The sequence below is a fragment of the Nannobrachium achirus genome (genome assembly GCF_963921795.1).
Source record: "Nannobrachium achirus genome assembly, chromosome: 11".
In the NCBI taxonomy this organism is placed as follows: domain Eukaryota; kingdom Metazoa; phylum Chordata; class Actinopteri; order Myctophiformes; family Myctophidae; genus Nannobrachium; species Nannobrachium achirus.
In genome coordinates, this window is record NC_137820.1 from 26,732,425 (window position 1) to 26,753,835 (window position 21,411).

Sequence of the window (21,411 nt, forward strand, 5' to 3'; positions counted from 1 at the left end):
GCGACAAAGAACATATGTCTGTTTTTTTTTTTTCAGCTGTTCTCCAACTGAAGTGACCCCAAGGACTCCATCTTACTCCCAAATGCAGCAGGAGCTCTCTCCAAATCCTACATCTCATTGCACAGTGGCAGCAAAGCCCTTTGTAGCAAAGCTGACACCTGGTCCCCCTCGCCCTGCCAAAGAGTCCCGGTCGAGGGGGGCTCAGCTGCCTGGAAAAGATGCGAGCATTTACACCACCCACCTCCTGCTCAAACCACAACCATACTCAGACTATTGGAAGTCCAGGAGAGGACAGGCTCTGATGCCCTAAGCTTCCTCCCTAAACCCCCCACCCCCAACCACCTCCTCCCTACCCCCAATCCCACCCCCACCCCACTCCCCACTCACTCCAAAACGTAAACACTAGGGGTGTAACGATACATTTTAATAGCGATTCGATACATATCACGATACATGGTTGACGATACGATACATGGACGATATTGGTTCATTCATGGCGATACGATACGATTCGATTCAATGATTTAAAATCAATATAGTAACTATTTAGCAAAGAAATTACATCTGTGTGAAAGGTGTGGATAGTGCAGGTTTTTAAGGGAAACATGTAACGGTATTATTATGGATATAAATAAGTAAACACAGTGATTATCTGCCAAATACATGGACATTGTATATTGACAAACCCAACCCTGACATGAACCCAAAGATTACACATATGTATCTATAGACCAGTGCAGCTACCGGTATATGGAAAGGAAAAGTAATTAAACCCCTCCTTTTAATTTTTTCTTCTTAAAAATGCTAAATACAATGCACAAGTAGGTAGTATCGATACAATCGATTCTTTGCACTGCCGTCGATACGATACAAAATAAAACGATACGATTCGATCTTAGCTGTTTTCATTTCGATATACTTTGATTTTTTAAGTTAAAAACGATATTTCGATACAGTTACTATATCGTTACACCCCTAGTAAACACACACATGCACAGCACACATTGCAGACACACATGAGTTGTAACACACTGCAGCCTATTCATACATCATGGTCTACCAGGCAGATAGAACACGGTATACTGCTGTGATAGCACATTGTTTCTAATGATGTTTGGATTAACACCGTGCAGTACAAGGGTGAGAACATAACCATTTGGATGGTGTGCTGTGGTTTATCACCACTGCAGAGGCTTTGTGTGAATATTTCACCCTTAATTCTCAATGAAATATTGCATCATTTTGCCGTTATTTTTGTTACCACACCCTCCCCAAAGTGCTGACGCCAACCCTAAACAGATTTTTTTTTTGCCTCAGCATTATTCTTGTTACGATATTCCTTTCCCTGATATACAACTATAGTACGACTGAAACCCACTTATAGCCAGCGTAGTCCTTAGGACAGAAAATTGCGAAAGTAGCGGATCTACATATGCTTCCAAGTCCCAAAGCATCATCAAATATTAGATTTTTGAACTATTTTGTAAATGTCCCCAAAATAGGGACACCAGGTTTAAAACTGCACTGCGTATCTTTCCTGCTCAACCTGACGATAAAGAATAATGACCAGAGGGGGGGTGTATCAAAAGCAGAGGCATGGATATCCCTGTCCATGGATATAACTTAACATACTTATCGTTTGGAATACATTTTGCATTCCTCCCACACAGTAGGTTTTTGAAGCGGTGAAAGCCGCTTCCAAGGAGTGGCTTTGTGTGTCCCGTTCATGTCCATATATGGTCATTCCAGTCCAGAATGAACAGGTTTTATCTGTCCCGTACATCCTGAATATGTGTGTAACGTCCGTCCCGGTCGGATGATTGGATGATTAAAAATGTCCAATGAGACCATACTTTGAGGATTGGTCAAGCTTCACATGACAATTCGGCCCTCCAGATAAAATCATTCATTCATTCAGAATTGGAAGAATGTATAGCTCACAGAGTTCATAGCTCAAGAACACATAGAATAAAAGTTCACCGCTTCACTTCGAACCGAGGTTTGATTTTTATTATAAGCCTGTCTACTGTAGGTGAAGTTTTTCTTTCGATGTCAGAGACGCTGCCATCGTCAAAGCCACTGGTCCGTACACAACCGATGTGGTCACATAAGCTTGAATGGGTTGGATTCATGCTCTGGTTGAGTGCCACCTCTGGGGTTATAGCGAGCCCACCGGCACGGCCATGCCTCCTCAGCTGTTATGCTGGGCATCGGGCCCTCTCTCTCCGTGGAGCCCAGTGGTGGAGGGGAACACTGTTAACCCATTCAGAACGGGTACACAGTATTGTGTGTTATTATTTTATGCTTTAACTATTGAACTAGACCAGGTCAACCTGGTTGTGCCAGACCCCCTGTCTGTCATCATCATTTATGACATCATGCCTTTTGTAGGCATGTCATCATCATGTCATCATCATATATACCCTTTATACAGAAAACCCGGACAGACATTTGCTTATGTAGGCCTACCCATTTCATGGGTCTGGCAAAAATAGCAGATATACAAGCTCACAGCGCGGCACCGAGTGCCGCGCTGCGAGCTTGTAGATCTGCTATTTTTTTTAAATCGTGAAAATTAGAATCTTGACCCGATTCTAGAAGTGTCTTTGGAATCCTTCTAAGATTTTTTTTAAAAACCCTATGTTTCTATGTCAGCAATCTGGCCAGCCATCGCCAAAGAAAAGGTCCTTTTCACTTAACTGGAGCTCAGTTAGTCAGTTCTTGAGAGACTACTATGTCAGTGGTTCTCAAACCATTTCATGTGAAGGACCCCCAAAATGATATGTATTTGGCCACGGACCCGCATCTCAAAATATCTAGTTCCAGGGACCACCACAGAAGCAAAAACGAAGTTACAAACGTTCGCTTTGAAAACACACATATTCAAAGATTTGCACACATTTTCACAACTTTTTTCAAAAATAGCTTGTATATCTGCTATTTTTTGAATAGTTAAAGCATCCAATCATTTTAGGCCTAAATGGGTTTTAATATCCTCTCCTCAACGCGGAGTCCCATCTGCAGCAAGCTCTGCATCCCCCGCAGAGCCCTGTCATGTACAGAGGAGAGCATCAAGGCCATCGCCATGGACCGCACCGCTACAGCGCAGTGGTTACTACAGCTGATTCCAGCACAGTCTAAGTCTGTTCTTTTGTGCAAGGGATCCAAGACGAAGTTTGCTGCAGAGCTCGGGGTGTTTTAAGTTTGCGTGGTTTCTCAGTTGTCACTGTGCGACTTCAAGGGGCCTTCACTCTGAAGCACGCTAATCTTCTTTCCTTTGTTTCTTTTTTTTTTTTCCAAAGATCTCCTCCAAGATATCTCTCATCTCTTTCAGTCTCATACTAATGTGTGCAAACACAGCAATGACAAAAGGAAGACTGAAGTAGAAAAATAACAGATTGTGCAGGTGATAAACAAGAGTATATGCAGCTTAGATAAAGAGATGAACAATACTATAAAACCGCATTCTAAACTGAAATAAATAAATATAAAGAATTGAATGAGGATACACCTTGACTAGAGGGCAACCATACCTAAGTGAATACATGAAAATCTTTTGTAAAGTACACCATTACAAGCCTCAAGCGTATTGTGCAATTCACAGAATACCTTAAGTTTAAATCTTTGTTGCTCTTCTTTCTCTTATGAAAACAAACATATTCGGCTTGCACTACAGTAGCCATTTTCATGGCAGCTGTGAAGCTTTCCTCTGCCAAGCCAAGGGAATGCAGCCATCGTTATCAACTGTAATCCATAAGGTCTTGGGGCTGCAGTGATGCACAGTCTATGGCTCGGCTGCTAATCATAAATTCACAGAGATCTACTTAGAGAAGGGCAAATATCAACAAGTCCTGCACAAGGCTTCTCCATTTCCTCATTAGGCAGATAGATGGTAGATAGCCGGGACTAGGGGAGAGGAAGGGGCAGAAACAGATTAGTCGCTCCTCACAAACAACCACATATCCTTGACTTTTAATTAAAAATGCCATCGCAATTAGACACGGCTGTTTAAAGCACTGCAGGAATAAAAAGCCAGTTCAGGCAGCGCTATAAAGCCAATTCGGCACCGCTCCAGGAGAATAAAGCTTTTCACTTTTCTCAATGTGAAGATTTCCTTTCTCTTTTAAACAGAAACTCAAATCGGCTTATATGTTTCGTGGAAACATTACAGCTGGAGCAGGAGAGGAAGGCAAAGTGAAAATAGAACTCACAAAGTCACTGCAGTGGTTACAAAGGACATTGGAGATTGAGGTCAGCGGGGAAGGAAAACTATTCTGTCTGCACAATAAATTAGAACAATTAATCAACGGTTAACACAAATCACACCATTTATCCATCTAAACAAACAGATTTCATTACACCACATTACTGAAGTAATATATCTGCACAGATCTGACATATGGGAGGCACTTCAGAAAAGGGAGGAGCAGCCAGTCCCTTGACACGGCGTGCTCATGGAAGTGATAGTGGTGTTCCACTGTTCTCTGAGTCAATCACATGTAAGTCAATCTTGATCCCTGAAATAGAATCTAGGTCCAATTGTGGCCTACTTCTGCCAATTCACCTGTGCTTTTGATTGACTTAATAGCACTAAATCTGTGTCTGCTTTGTTCACAAGACTGACTGATGGATTGTAATAATATAACCCTGTGAAATACTGTATAACAAAGTCTCAGCAGCCATCAGTCGTAAAGTGGTCGTTTCATATTCACAATTTGTATAATATTAGGTTTGTGCGTAATAAAAGGGCACTGTTCTGTTTGAGGGAAATCATGATTGTTCTGGCTGATAAACCATGCTGTGTTTTCTCCTCCCGTGCACCTTTCCCTTGTATTTTTCTTCCATCCGTATAATATATTGTTTACAATATTTTATTGCATGATGTACTCTCTTATACTATTATACATTTCTGTATTTTTATATGGGAACAAATTAAAACCTCTGCTTCCCGTGAACAATGTATTGTTTGTTTTGGCTTCCAAAACAAACAATAAACAAAGAAAATACTTACTACTTACCCATTTTATCACCCGTCTTCAACCTATGTTCGTATAATTGGTCCTCACACATTTTGGTACAATTTTTGTCTAATTGCTCTGTGGACTACCTACAGTACGTAACATCATCGGTAGGCAAATGTCAAAGAAGGTTTCAAATGTTTACATTTTGTATAAATGCAATAAAAAATGCTTTGCATTATAGCTTGCTAACTTTCCAGGAAGTGAAAAGCTACCATATCTATTAGCTTGGAATCTGCAGTGATGATGTCACTGGTAGGCAGGTTTCGGAACTGTCCACAGCCCACCAATGAGATGCAGAGTGAGAAGGCAGAATGAGGAAAATCTTATAACCGGTAAGACGCCCTAAGGGCGAGAAGTGACGAGGTCGCACACATGGGGCGCGTGCACGCATCCACCTGGGTGACAGCAGACTGCTTGCTGGGCGAGCACTGGCGTTTTGGCTTGGGATCAACTTTGACCATAAAAATGTACAGACCTGGTTGGTTGTTTAAGTTGGACAAAATGTGGCCATATTTTCCCAAATATGGAGATGAATGACATCTGACATCATAGATGTTTGACGCCATAGACCACATGAGACTGATACAATATGTCCATATATGGGCATTCCCGGATATGGGCTTAATATTGATGAGGGATCTCCATATATGGGCATAAAACGGATTGTGTGATGTCAGACGTCATAGGTCTATGATGTCAGACAAGGATGGAATTCATTTGCAACATCATTGTGATGTCAGAACAGGTCAGCTATATCCCTCTGCTGAGCTGGGATGAGGTGTCACACACTGTCCGTCACAGTACGACGCACGCACAGGATCTGGTGGTTTTTATAGTAAATGCGACCTATGGTAGCAATGAGCATCTGTGAGGAGGACCCATTATACAGTAAGATTAGATGATACTATATTGATCAGCGGTGGTGGGGGTCACAATCTGCCCAGCAGTAAATAGTTAAAATGAGCCCTTTCTTTTAGTGGCTACACAGTAACACATCAATAATTAAAATACAATAAAATAATTTTTATTATTCTGAAATGAGACATTGTGCATAATGAGTACTTTGGTGATTTAACCACTTTCAATGTATTTTGAGGTGTGTAAATGTTTTCTTTTCTTTTGTACACAAAAATAAGAAAAATAACAGATAACAGATCTACAGTGACTGAATACATTCATATTTACTTTTGTTCTTTTACTTAAGTCACATTTTGAATGGAGGAATTGAACTTGTAACAGTGTATTTCTCCACGGTGGTGGTTGTATACTTTTACCTAAGAATACTTCTTCCGCCACTGCAGATCAGGCCTAATGATTTAGTATTCTCCTGGGTAATTGGTTTTCTGGAGTGGTGACCATGTGGAGATGAAAAACAATCAGCACAGCTCTTAACAGATGCTGTAATTACCTGAGCGCAGCACACAAGCGCTTGGGCACACCGGGGTGGTAGACGCATGCTCCCCTTAACACACAGGGTAGCGACGTAACACACAGCAGCTACACTGTAAAATCCTGAATCTGCACTTAGACCCCCTATATACCACTGTTTCCCAAGCACTGGGTCATTGGGTCGCCAAAACATTTCTTTCTAAAATAAATAAATACAAATAAATAAAAATTGCTGGTTAAAAACAAAAACAGAACGATAATGACTTACTGTACCTCTGGACTTCCCCGCCCAGCTGTAGTCAGCTTTCAGTCAGCTCTTTACCTATTCCTCATTCACATAATCTGCTGGTAATTACGTCACACTGTCATACTCCAGGTTTGACAATAATTTAAAGTTATACTATGTAACTTTTTTTATAAAACATATCTTAAAATTGTCCTAACTATTAAATCGCTAAAGTTTTAGAACCCCCCACTTTCAGCCCCAAAAGCCTTTTCTTTATGTTTTCTACTTAGCTGTGACAGGGGCGGGATTTCCCGGCAAAATTACGTCATCTGCATCATCCGTATACGTTGTGTATACGTTGGCCAATCACATCGCGGATCATACACACATGATACACTACCGGCTAATCACAGCGTGCTTGCCGTCTCTTCAGGAAGTAGCCTCCCTCAGCTACAGTGTTTACGATAGTGAAGGATTCTTAACCTCTTACTCCCCAAATCCTGGTCAGAAAATTACGTTCTACCCCTCTACGGATTCGTATCGGTCGCGGTGGTTTGCGGCCCCGCTCCGGTGGTCCGCGGCAACTCCGGGCGAAAAACGGCAGAAAAAAGCAATACCGCTACTGACCACTTGTCGAGCAACTTAGACAGTATAGCTTTAACTCTTGAGAGTGTAAAATGAAACTGTAAGGGTCCATTTGGTTTCATTATACACAAGAGTCAAAGATCCAACTCTCCATGATTTAGCACCCGGACCACTGGTTGAGAATCAACTACATAAAATCTTTTAGGCGCAAATACCAGATCTACAAGCTCGAGCTACTGTAGTAGATCTGTCATTTCTTTTGCTGAATGTACCACCTCCCCCCACAATAGGGATGCTGGGGTTCAAGTGGTTGATTTAACTCTATGTACAAATGGAACCAAATGCACTGAGGATTTTGCTGTGTACTGTGCAGAATCTATTGTGGACGGTTGGATGCTCTAACCAGCTCAATTACTCATTATTTGTGATGAGCGGCTGTGATGTCCGACGCAAAATTGTATTCTCTCGATTACGGCAATGCATAATTGACCGCCGTAATCCATAATAACATAAATCCCCCAATTAGTGCTAATAATTGACAGATTTGAATACACTCCAAACTGGTCCAGGAAGACATCAGAAGCAAATGTTTTCCCCACGGTCTTGTACCTTAGGCCTGTCGGTTCTTATGAATTCTAATACTTCAAACGATCGACCCTGTGAAGAAGACCTCGTTTCTCCAATGCGCTGAGAAGCTGACATGGAAGAGAGAGGTATGGATGGGTAGAGAGAAAGAGAGAGAGAGAGCAGGGACATGCAGAGTATGTTAGAGAGGCAGGGGCTGACATTTCTAAAAGGGCCTTTTGGTGAAAATATTGAAAATAGCAGACCTTCAAGCTCACAACGCGTCGCGCTGCGACGCGCTGTGACGAACGGCATGGAGAAGGCAATGCTTTCAACATAAGATGCTGCATTCAAGTTCAGGAGAGTTTGGACAAGGCAATTCTTTCTAATGCTGCCTTCTGGTATGGCATGGAAAGAGGGCGTTTGCATTTCTTTCACCATATTAAAAACTGCATTCATGGTGTGGAGTGGGCACTTTTTACCAGTGGTGCATTGGTGATTCAATGTTTGGGGGGTCGCTTATCTAGAGATGTCCTGCACAGGTCACTCAGCACCTACTACCGGTATACAGGTCTATTGATATGCATATAGGCTTGTTTTCTTTGTTAAAACACCCTGTTGTGAAACTAAAGCGTTGTCGAGGTGTGAACTTGGGGGGTTTTGGGATCAATGCATGTCCGTTTGTGCGAGTGGAGAAAAGATATGGGGCGGCGGGGGGTGGCACGCGACCCAAGACTAATTCAACACTGATTTTTACAGACGGGTAAAAGGGCAGGGACTCAAGCCCCCTTTGATGTCTATGTGTGCACGTGCCTGAGAGAGGGAGGGAGAGGGAGAGGGAGAGGGAGAGGGAGAGGGAGAGGGAGAGGGACAGGGAGAGAGGGAGAGGGAGAGGGAGAGGGAGAGGGAGGTTAATGTGATGCCATGCTGACAGCGCGTTCCTTCCCTTCCTCTCCACCGTGTGCTTACTGCATTCATGAGGTCAGACATTCCTCAGGCCTCCTGTCACTCACAACCCTCGCACGGTGGCAACCTGGGAGTAGTATTGGCTCACTCATCTGTGCATCTCGGTGCTCGCAGCTAACGGGGGAGTAAACTGAGGTGACCCGAGACAATGAGGCGATATTAGAGCAGACGTGTCCTGCCACGGTGTTGACACGCTGTGCTATATAAAACAGTGGTTCTCAACCTGTGGGTCGGGACCCCCAGGGGGGTCCCCACACTATTTTGGGGGGGTCCCCAGATGATTAACTTTTTCTCTCTCAACAGTAAACAAACCAACATAAAGTTTAAGTGTATAGAGGGCATATGCACATTTCTAAAGTGACAATTTAAGGACTTTTTAATACCCCTCTTTTAACTCATCTAGTGCCTTTCGCGTGATGTCACGCGATAAGTACTAGAGTACGTATAGTGCCGAATGCGTGATGTCGCGCGAAAAGTAATACATTACTGTAACGGCGAGTAAAAATACCTAGTACAATGGCCGTCGCTCCGGAGACGAAATCCGCGCTGATTTGTCATCATCACGGCTCCACGAGCACACAATAGTCATCCCATAACATTGAGGTGGACGGCCGATCTCATCTTTAATGTCCATTATCTCAAAACAACACTTTAGAAGCGAAGATGGAGGCAGATGCTCGCCTATAAAACACATGTATAAACGCTCCTATGCAATCCAGCATGGCACCACGTAAACAATGCTCGGTTCCGTCGCAGGATCCGATGACGTCAGACCGGAAGTACTTCCGGTCTAGACTTCTGGCCTTCAAAATAAGACAATGGCCGTTAATGGGGCCGGGAGGGGGCACTCTGGACCCCCTAATCCGTTAATGTCCTGGGCTCTGGATGAGTTAATACCAAATAAAACATTGGCCAAATTGTCAAATATTAGAAGCAGAAATTCTGATCGACATGCTCGCAACGCAAGGCGTTGTAAGCATGTAGATCTGCTATTTTCACAATAGAACTGTGTTATACAAAATGTAATTCCTCAACTGTTAGTGCTTGTCAGGGTGGGTGGTCCCCAGTTAAAATATGATTATGTTGTCAAGGCCTGAAAAGGTTGAGAACCACTGCTATAAAACATGATACTATTGAGATTTTTTGCCTGTGTTTGATCGATTACTTGGAATGTCGTTTCATCTCTTTGCCATGTGTTTTGAATGATGATTCCATGGAACAGAATAAGCCAACCTCCAATTTCCTCGAGGAGGAGAGCGGTCGAACCTCCAATTTGGATCTCGAATGTTAAGTAATTATAATAGTCCAGGTGAAATAACGTATTGAATTATTGCCATTCGTTCATGGCAGCGGTGCAAAGGCGAAGACGAGAATAATGTGCCTATTAGTGGAAAGAAAAATGTTTTATTCATTACAGCCTTACAAGAGAGAATGAAAGAGAAAAGGGAATGAGATATGGTTTCTGTGTTTGTGTAGGTTCATGTGGGGGCTTGCTTGCACATACATGCCCGCACACCCACTATGACATACAGTATGGGCATTTTTAAGTATGTCAATTAACATGATCAACAGAGAAAGATGAATCTGAATGCTAAATCAAAGATGTAAGCTCTCAGCTAAAATACCCTATAATCCTCCAACCGTTTCTCAACTGTACCTGCCATGAGATAATCCATTGACATCCGCCGTGATCGTCATGCTTCAAAGCCAACTTCACCATTTAGCTTCAGTGTTTTTTTCTCTTCCCCATGTTCTCTACTAACCTGATTTATGATCGTATAAATAGCATACGCTATTATGCAGTAGTAGGAGGCAGCAGCGGTGGAAAATTGGGCCAAATACTGGAAGGTTACCAGTGTGACTCCCCCCAGACTGACAGATTTGAAAGTTGCGTGTGACAGGTCCGAAAGTGACGCAATTGGATGAATGCTCAACTCTGTGAGAGTGAGACAAAGTGTTACACCGTCACAGGGATAGGCTTTTACACTACGAGTGACATACAGCACCGCCATTGTGATGGCATTGCTGGCTGTCAGTCAAACGTCCAGATGCCCTCAAGCAAGTCACTTGATCCCTTGCACGGTTTATTTTTTTCATTTTTATTTTTTTCCCAGAGGCCCCAAGCCTCACATGTGTTTAGGTAGCTGTATGTGGGATGGTTACTGGGACAGAAGAAAGACCCATTTCCTTTGACAATCGATCCATAAAGTTCTACTTCTGCTTAAAGCTATACTATGTAACTTTTTTAATAAAACACATCTTAAAATGTTCCTACTGTAACTATTAAATCGCTAAAGTTTTAGAACACCCACTCCGTTAATTTCAGCCCCAAAAGCCTTTTCTTTTATGTTTTCTACTGAGCCGTGACAGGGGCTGCATTTCCCGTCAAAATTACGTCATCCCAGATCATACACTACCGGCCAATCACAGCGCAGATCATACACTGCCGGTCAATCACAGCGCGTCTTGCTGTCTTCTCAGGAAGTAGCTTGCCTCAACATAACAACAGCATTTACTCTGGTGAAGGAGTCCGTAACTCCCGAACGCCTGATCGGAGAGGGATGCTGCTGCACCTCACCTCTAAAGATGCGTCTCGGCGAGGCGAGGCGGACGCGGTGGTCTGAAGGCCTGGTCCGCGGCGAAAAACGTCCGAAAAAAGAAGACGCGACCGCGGTTTGCTATACCGCTAGCTTTAAGGCTGTCACGATTACGACATTTTACATGACGATTAATTGTCACTCAAATAATTGCGATTAAAGATTGAAATGTGTTTTTGTCGTTGACAATTACTTTCTGTTTGGCTTTTAGGCTTTGATGTTGCACATGGCATGACACATAAACAAAGAAATGACTGACATATCTGACAACTTTATACTTAAAAAAGAACATTGATAGTGGAAATAGCCGATCTACAAGCTCACAATAGATCTGCTATTTCCACTATTGTTGAAAAAGTTTGAAAATATATGAACATTTTTCAACAGGGAGACGATTATGACAAAATAATTGCGATTATGTCAAATAATTGTGATTAGACGATAATACTTGTGACAGGCCTACTTGTGCTAAACTCCAAAGGAACACCCCTTATGATCTCACATTCACTGTCCCTCTATATCTGTGCAAGACTGACTACGTCAATCTGATGTCAGCGATATGAGATCCACGGGGAAGCCACAGCGTTATTAGACCTGTCTTGTGTACAACAGACCGCCTGCCATCCCGTAAATTGTCGGATGTCCCAGGTCGTCAGTCACGTCGTACTAAAGCGCATGCCTCCTGGGTTTTGAAGTGTGCACCGTGCTGCAATTGTTTCAATTACAAATGTATGCTCCACTTTTTGTTTCCTCACTTCCATACACTTTCACTTGTTTATTCTGTATCCTGTATCCTGAGTTCTCTCTCCTGATAGGATGAAACCGGTATCCCAACCTGGAAATGTCATTAATCTCTACTATGCTGTACACGCTATACTGCAGCATGCATACAGTCTGGCACTCTTGTCTGTCACAGATCCTGTCATAGACGGCTTACAAGCACGCCATAAACAAAAGGGTTCAGTGAACACAGTGCGTGCGTGCATGTGTGTGTGTTTGTTTGTTTATTTTTCAAACACTATATGATGATTACATAAAACATACTACTACTACTGCAAAAATACCCTTACTCATCCCTTAACTTCTACCTTGTAATACAAACGTCTTCCTTCTCTACTGTAGATTGTCATAATTGATTTTGACGGTAGGTGTATAAAGTAAAATGTTTGTCCACAATGTCCAGAGCGTGCTGTTGACTTATGAATGCAATCAACAAAGATCCACACTTGAACAAACATGCAGAGAAATGGTGTTCATGTTATGCTTACAAATAGCTTACAAATCACTCATCAACACCATCCAGTATCATGGGAAACATGCTTGCTAGGGTTGCCACCTTTCAGAAATTGAAATAAGGAACACCTCTTCTGGGCACGCGGTGCGTGCGTTCCGTGCGCGTGGCACAGCCGCCGGCCGGCGAAGAAATGCAGTCCCAAACCCATGAAATGCATAGAATAGTATAGTTATAACTATAACACACAACATGGTATAACCTATATTGTATTTTTGCTATGTTTGATTTGTTCTTTTCTTATTTAAATAAAAAATGAGAACTTCCCCATAGGGGTGCTGTAACACCTGCAGCACCCCTAGTTCCCATGCTGTTCCCACGCTCCTGCACAGTGGCCACTGTGCCAAAAAATCACATTCACTTTCTCTTTCAGCGGAGATGCGTGGAAGCAAAGAAAGTCACCACAGTTTGATTTGATCATTGCTTTAGTCAATTATGAAGGGATTTTAAAAATTACGTCTCCATATTGCTTGGGAAGTCTACTTCGCAGAGAAACCTTTGCGATTCGCTAATCGCGGGATTTCACATCACGATTTCGGTTTGAAAACGATTAACCATGCAGCACTAGTTCTTTTCTGCTTTTGTGTGCGCGCGGTGTGCATCTGCCTGGTGGAAGGAGGAAGTTCAGTGATCACTGACTGTAACTAGGCAACAGTGATTGACAGCAACATGCAGTGCATATGCAGACAGGGGCCGGGCTAGCGGAGAGGAGAGGAGACGAGACAGTAGGCAGAGCGTAGAGCGCACCGCAGCGACTGCGAGCCGCCTCACAGGCGGTCCTTCGTGCCTCTCCCTCCTTTTGCTGTCTTTTCCTGTGTTTTATTTCATTCATTATTGTTAAATTCTGTGTTGAGGTTTGTGTGACAGACCTTTATGGGGCATTTGGTTAAATACGGAACAAACCGCGTTCCCTATTGGTTCAATACGGAACGCATCTTTTAATTGTCCAATACGGAACGATTCCGTATTATACGGAACGGGTGGCAACCCTAATGCTTGCTGCCTTTGCAATGCATCCGAGCGCTAGAGCCACTCTGCACACGGTAACAGCATTCAGCCAGGAAGTCAGCTGTATAAGAGACTGTCAGAAGTTGAAGACACTGCCGCTGCGCATCCTTTAATCACAGTGCCATCACTGTGACAGAGCCTGGTTTCATTTTAATAATGCCCCGCGAACAGAGACTATCCTCTCTTAACCATCTTTCACGTGCCCAAGCGTGTGAAGCAGGGCTTCTTTTAGGAATATTACCATCAGGGGCGTCACACCAAATTCTGGGCCCTGGGTACAAGGATTCACTGTGGGCCCCCCATGAATGTTAACTATTGAAAAATAGCAGATATACAAGCTCACAGCGCGGCACCGAGTGCCGCGCTGCGAGCTTGTAGATCTGCTATTTTTTGAAAGAATGTGAAAATGTGTGCAAGAAACCTATGTTTCCATGTCAGCGGTGCTCAAACCTTTTCATGTCAAGGACCCCCAAGATGATATGTATTTGGTCACGGATCCCCATCTCAAAATATTTAGTTCCAGGGACACATTTTCACGACTTTTCAAAAATAGCAGATCTACAAGCTCGCAGCGCGGCACTCGGTGCCGCGCTGTGAGCTTGTATATCTGCTATTTTTCAATAGCTAAAGTTACTAGGGCCCCTCCACCTTGGGCCCTAGTAACTCAGTCCCACTTTCCCCCCCTTGTGACGCCCCTGATTACCATCCCACCGAGCGAGAGCTCCACAGCAGCATGTAACGTTGCGAGCTCGCACCCTCCATCCTACTTCGCTGCGCGTACGCCGACAGTCCAAGCGTCAGCCCGAAGACACTTTTCTTTGGAGGCTTTTTTCTTTCTTTTTTTCGATTATTCACTCAGCCCTCCGAGGAGCATCGCTGTCTCCCTGCTGACACCACCTCTCCCCTCCTAACCACATCTTCTCTCACATTCTTTCTCCACCCTCCATTCCCACCACCCCCCCCCCCCCCCTCCACACTCTCCTTCTTCATGCCAGATACCACACAAAAACTGCAGAGAGTGGGAGAAAGAGAGGAGGGAGAGAGAGAGAGAGAGAGAGAGAGAGTGGTGGAAGAAAGACCCAGGTCACAGGAAAAGTGCCCCTGAACTAATCTCGTCAGTGCAACAACATGCACAAGTGAGATACGTTAACCTAAGGGAATAGATATTTTTTTGAAAAAGGACAATTAATCTATAGCAATCAAAAAAAGAAAGAAAAAAGAAACACTGGGTGTAAGGAAATGCAATTATTTAAATGGAATAGAAATACAAATGTCTCGTGTTCGCAGAGAGGAAAGATAACAGGCACCAGGCCTCCTCTATCAGCCAGGACTCCCTGCTGACTCATAAATTACTTTAATGGATGTCAATGTCCTTGTGGACATATGTGGCCAATTGTTATTAGTATTTTTATAGATATATTTTTTTAAGACTAGTGGAAGTATAGTATGTAGCCGAGATGACCTCTTATCAGGGTTATTCCATGCATGAGTGTACAGTTCTCTTGCCGTATTTGTTTTGCTTCTAAAGATGTCCTTAAGCTCCCTCATGTTCCCTCATTTAAAGTGCTAATGATTTCTTCAAAGGAAATGGCGATATCCTCAAAGCATTTCACTGCCGGGTTTGTCAACAGTTCTTTCTTTTTCTTTCTTCAATCCCCTGCCCCCTTCCCACCCATTACTTCGTTCCCATATCTGGGTTTCCCTCAGTTAGTAATTTCAATTTGCCTATATTGTCCTTCATGCTGTCAAATGAAATACACCCTGCTGGCTTCTGAAAGCTAAGAGAGGGAAGTTTTCAAAGAGTGGAGAAAAACAAACACGTTTCTTTTTAAAGTGTGGCTCCTACAGTACATAAGGTGAGCTGTCTTTCCCACATTTATTTTGGGGGGGTTCCCAGATGATTAGTTTAATGTGCAACATTGTTTTCTCACTTGAAAGTAAACAAACCAACGTACGGTATACGTGTATACAGGGGTATCTACACATTTCTAGTTGCAATTAGAAAGTTACAATTTACTGTAATGACTTTTAAGACCTTTTTAATACCAAATTGGCCGAATTGTCAAATATTACGTTAGAAGGAGGCAACCATTGTCAAAATAGCTGATCTACAAGCTCACAGCGTCTTGCACAGAGCTTGTAGTTGTGGAACCGAGTCAAACTAAAAGTAATGCCTCAACTCCTACAATTCCATGAAGTGCCTTATTATCAGGGTTCAAATGTGATTATTTCGGAAGAGTTTTGGAAAGCTTGGTCTTAAAGAGGGTCTTAATGAGGGTGACACACAGATGTCTGTGTGTCTACGTCTCTGGTATCTGTAGGTCTGCCAGCAGGCAAGAGAAGTAAATCCTCAAATGTTTTTCATGTAGCCTACTTTAATTTAGTGTGTGCATGCGTGTGTGCATATATATACGTGTGGATATTTTATACATTTTGTACACAGAACGTCCCATACCTAGTCCTGTATGAGTTCTCTCTCCTGATTGGATACAATTGTTATCCCCGAAAGAAAAAGCATCTTTCTGTTTATTAAAGAGCTGTAGAGACACGGATACCCTCGTTATTGAACAAACACTCTAACCATTACTGTCGAATATAGAGATATTTAACACTTACAGTATTATAACAAAAATATGTCAATTACTGCACTTTTATTTAAAGTCTGAGTGCAAAAATGGACCCCTGGGAGCTGCGGTGTAGACTCACCCCAGGTTACTTTGCTTCTTGAATTACAGTAGATCCTGTTCAGACCGTCCCTGCACGTCAAGCTTTTGTAGTCACATGGTACGAGTGAGCGATGGCTCTGAGACTCGGGCCCAGGCTGCAACAAAGTCTAGAACTCAAGAGGCCTGTCAGTGGCCATGTGACACATGCACCTTCCTGAAGTGCATCCTCCGCATTTTATTTCACCTATCCCTGTTCGCTGCACGGAGGTTCGCAGAGATCTTAGACTGGCTTCCAGTGCCAGTGAAATACTGGAATATATTATGCTTCCCTTCATATTATAACATAACATCTATACTGTAGTACCTCAGAGTTCATTTAATTCGAGAACGTACACATAACTGAACATTGAGGGTTTTGACGGAGTATGACTGACACAAGCCAGAGGTTAATTATTAAAGCCTTGGAGCACGCTAAGCACAGACCTGAACAGGTTCTGACTGCATGTTATAACTTTTACCTAATAACCTAACAACTCTCTCATATTTCCCATAGCACCAGACATATATACTGTATTTCTCTATGGGTGCGTTTCGGAAATGCACACCGGGTGTGTGCTCAGTGTAGTGGGCGGTGACGTAGAGTGCACTCAGTGTTATGTGGCTCATTTACGAACGACCAGTTAAGGTGCTTGTTCATTCTGAACTCTGAAGGAAAACCTTCCCGAAAAGCAGCAGTTGCTAACGTAACATTGCTATTGAAAGGTGATTTAATTCATAACATTGGCCTACCTGCTGTTAGTTTACACATTGATGCGTGTGAAACAATTAAGCCCAAACGACCAATTAAGCCACAAATGCTGCATTTTGCAATAATTTCCTCCATTGTTCACAGCTGAGAAGCGCTCCAGACACGGCCATGAAAACCAACCAATGAAAACACCGCACTGACGCACCCCATTGTCAAACCCCAACTTCTGAGTAGAGTTGGTCAGTGTGCGCACTCAGCACACCGGGGGTGCAGCACACTCGATTTTCGAATGACACCGCATTGAGTGCACCGAATAAAGAGAACGACAACATGGCACACCAGTGCATTGAGTGCGCATTTCCAAACGCACCCTATGTTTCAAAATATCAACAAGTTCAGTAGTACTCCTGCTATACCACTAATATGTGGAACGCCCTATACCAAAAGCCTTAAAGGAATGTAAATCCATAACTTCCTTTAAAAAACGGTCTGAAAAGTCACTTACAGGCAGCTGCTACTCGAAACTGGTAAAAGACAAAGCCCATCCTTACCTCCCCCTTTCTACTGTAAATACCTTTATCTGTAATTCTTATCTTTTGTCTCACGACTGTTTTTACTATTGGTGATATCCTCTGCATAGTATTGTGTTCTATCTGTCTGTCATTCAATGTTATATGAGTTAAAAAAAAAAGTTTCCTGTGTAAATAAGCCGTAAGGCTTTCTTGGATCTCCTTTTAGTTGACCTTGTAACCAGTCAACTGTACGGTCATGAAACTGTAACTGTTCCTATGCAAACTTCTAATAAAGTCTTCAATCAATCAATCAATCAATTCACAATTTTCATATATTTTGATCAATATTTTGGCAATTGTTTATACAGTACTTGTGTGGTTGCTTCTAGGCAAATCGACAAATCAACAGGCTTCATCGGGAATGGTGTTGCTAATTGATTTTATTCATTTAATTGATATTAATGTATTACTGAATTAAGATTTCCCATTGACATGAATGGAAAAAAGGTGATACTGTTGTAGGTCCCATTCAAGTATTTTTCTCTCAGAAAGTAAGGGCTACAGTTAGCGGTTCACAATCCAGTGGCCCAACCTTATGGTGGCGCTATAACAGCTCACTTTACATTTTGGCCTATAACACTGGCCTATAACTCTTGAAAAGTAGGTCATAGGACTTTTTCTTCTTTTTTTAACCACTGCTCCCTGTATGGAACACAACTAGGCCTATATATTCCTCCCATTTTGAAATGTATTCAAAACGTACTTTTTGCTCCTCCTCCAACAAATTGGCACACGAAATCTCCGGACTCCGTGATAACGTATCATACAGATTGTTGAAGTCCATATCATTGGGCTGTAATTGGCTTCCAAAGGGGGATTGTCTATTTGAGAAAAGGATTCTGCAAAATCATGAACAAACAGTCAACCCCAAATTTGAACAAGAGGGGTGCAACTCAACAAAATCAACAAAAAGCGCCAAAAGCGACTCCACTTTGACCGAAAGAGACGCCACAGCAGTTTGTTGCAGAAACATGTTTTTCTTTTTTTTTTCTTTTTTTACAATCTCCTCCAAATTAGTTACATCTCAGGAGACTTGCAAGCAAAATTAATGCGAGGGCCCTATAAAATGCAAATCCATATCATGAACATCCAGTCAACACAAAACTTTAATCACATGGCCTTCAGTGCTGTTTTTCCCAGCCACCACCACAACCCATAACTTGTGTCAGGGCAAGCAGTTACCAGTGCAACCACACTTCCAGCAAGAAAAACGGGAGGGATGCTGCAGTGGTGTGTGTGTGTGTGTGTGTGTGTGTGTGTGTGTGTGTGTGTGTGTGTGTGTGTGTGTGTGTGTGTGTGTGTGTGTGTGTGTGTGTGTGTGTGTGTGTGTGTGTGTGTGTGTGTGTGCGCGCGTATGTGCATGCTTGTCTAGTTTGTCTTGTCTCTTAGTCTTGTTTACCGCATTAGAGCAGTGGAGGCTGCTAAACAGAACACAGCACACATGCACTGTCAGCATGATATCACATTAACCTCACATTCCTGCAATTCTCCAAGGTTCCTCCTTTTCTTTTTAATCTCTGCCTCGCCTCCCTTGGATTGCTCTGCTTCACTCTTCTATAGTCACAAACACTCAACATCCATATCGCCTTTAAACATAAAAACCCATTAAAAATGCACACGTTGATCTTTTAATATCGTTCCTTCTTGGCTCACTTCTTGACATAAATAATTAATCACAATACAGCTACGGGGGGAAATCGTGTTTGAGGATATGTTGATTTCAAACCAATTTCCTCACCTACAATACTTTATATAGCCCAACCTCTCAAGTCAAGTAAACACACACACACACAAGTGTGTATCTCTGCAGCTCAGATGAAGAACAGTGGTAGAACACAGTGACATGGAAATATAGAAATATGGCGCATCAGGAGTGACTGATACAAACAAGTTTACAACTGCCTTTAAGGCTGAGTTATAGGTAATAATCAAAGGGAGGTAACATAAGTAATAACATAGTTTCTTCTAAGTGTCAAACATGGCGTGGCAAGCCGCCTGTCTCTGAACTGCTGACATGATCAGACAGACCACATCATAATGTTAAAATGATGCAATTATGATGTACTGTAAACTCCCTACTTACAGTATTTAAGCCCTCGCTTTCTGTTTTCTCTTCTGTCCGATTGTCTACAGTCAATTGTAAATTATCACAATTATCATTAGCCTCATACCTTTTGTTTCAGAGAATTTCAGTACAATTGAGATCTCATTATCTTTTATTATCTCTTACTCTTAGCAACATCATGTCTGAGATCATGGGAGCCACATCATTATTTATTAGAGTCCTTTTGATGCAGTCACATCCATTTGAACAGGGTTAAACCAGACGAACACGTGTGATGTTTTAGACACAACATTGTGAATCAATGTGAAGCTAATTGATGTGTTCAACACGTCAGAAAATCTGAGGTGTTGGCTGTCTTTTGCGATGGGCAAGCAACTGAAATCTAGAGTATAGGGCATTGCTGCTGGCAAATAAACTATTGTGTGTTCTAGAGAGAATAAAAGTGAGAGGTGTTCAGTTTAGTAACACTGACAGCACCTCAAAGATTTCACGGCGCGAGGCCATGAATAAATATGACTGAATGTTCCGTCTAAACACATCTCACGCACCCCCTGCAGAGGTTGCACAGGAACGTGGCATATGTTTGTGGGTTGCTGTTTTTTTCCATGACGATCCAAATTAGTTTATTGTACTCTCACCAACCAACAAAACAAGTGACAAATGCAGAGGAGGGGGAAGGCAGATTTCACAACTCAGAGCCTTAATTGGAAATGTGTTGATGAATACACACTCAAATCCTCAGTGTTCATTTGTCCATTTGTAAGTCAGAATGTAAAAATGGAAACAATTGACCTTACAGGACTATTTTGGTTCCATTTCCACATAACTGTGTTGTTGGTGTTTCTCTTAGATGATTATTACTGTAGAGATGTAACAGTAACACACCGCACACACACACACGCACACACACACACACACACACACACACACACACACACACACACACACACACACACACACACACACACACACACACACGCACAAATACCACCAGCATCCCTCCCCGTTTTTCTTGCTAAGTTGTGAGTAAAGGTTGCCAGGGTGCAATTCCTTTCTGTCAGGATGACTAATGGCTCTCAATAACATTACAGCTTACATGGATATGGCGAGGTGCATCTCCACGGCAGCCAATCGATAAATCTGTGATTCACCAACCACCCACCCTCACCCCGCCACCAGATTTAGAGGATATATGAAGCGCCTCGAATCCCCATAAGTCATATGCAGATTAATAAATTTGTGCCCACAAATGTGCTCCACTTGTAAGTCTTAACTGAGTCTAATAATACCTGAAGTAGTATTTCTTCAGTCTGACAGCCAGCCGGTCTGAGGTATATTTCCTTAGGGAAGATGTATAGCATGGATGAACATAATACATGAATATGTACAATTAGTGCACGTTTGAAACTGTAATACGCTTTAAATAATGGAGTCAACAACTAAAGCACTGTAACTGTAACGATAAGTAAAGATCGTTTCAAAACCTACACCGGCTGTCTGTCTGTCTGTCTGTCTGTCCGTCCGTCCGTCACGTCACGTCACGTCACACTTTTGCCCTACTCATATCTCCGCCATTGTTGCCCCTATCCATGCCAAACTTTGCACACACACTCCTTGGCTACCACAACCTCCACTCATTTCTCACATGGCCCTCTTCTAGTGCCATGAGGCCGATTCTTGCAAAACACATTTTTGGACTCTGCTCCTACAGAT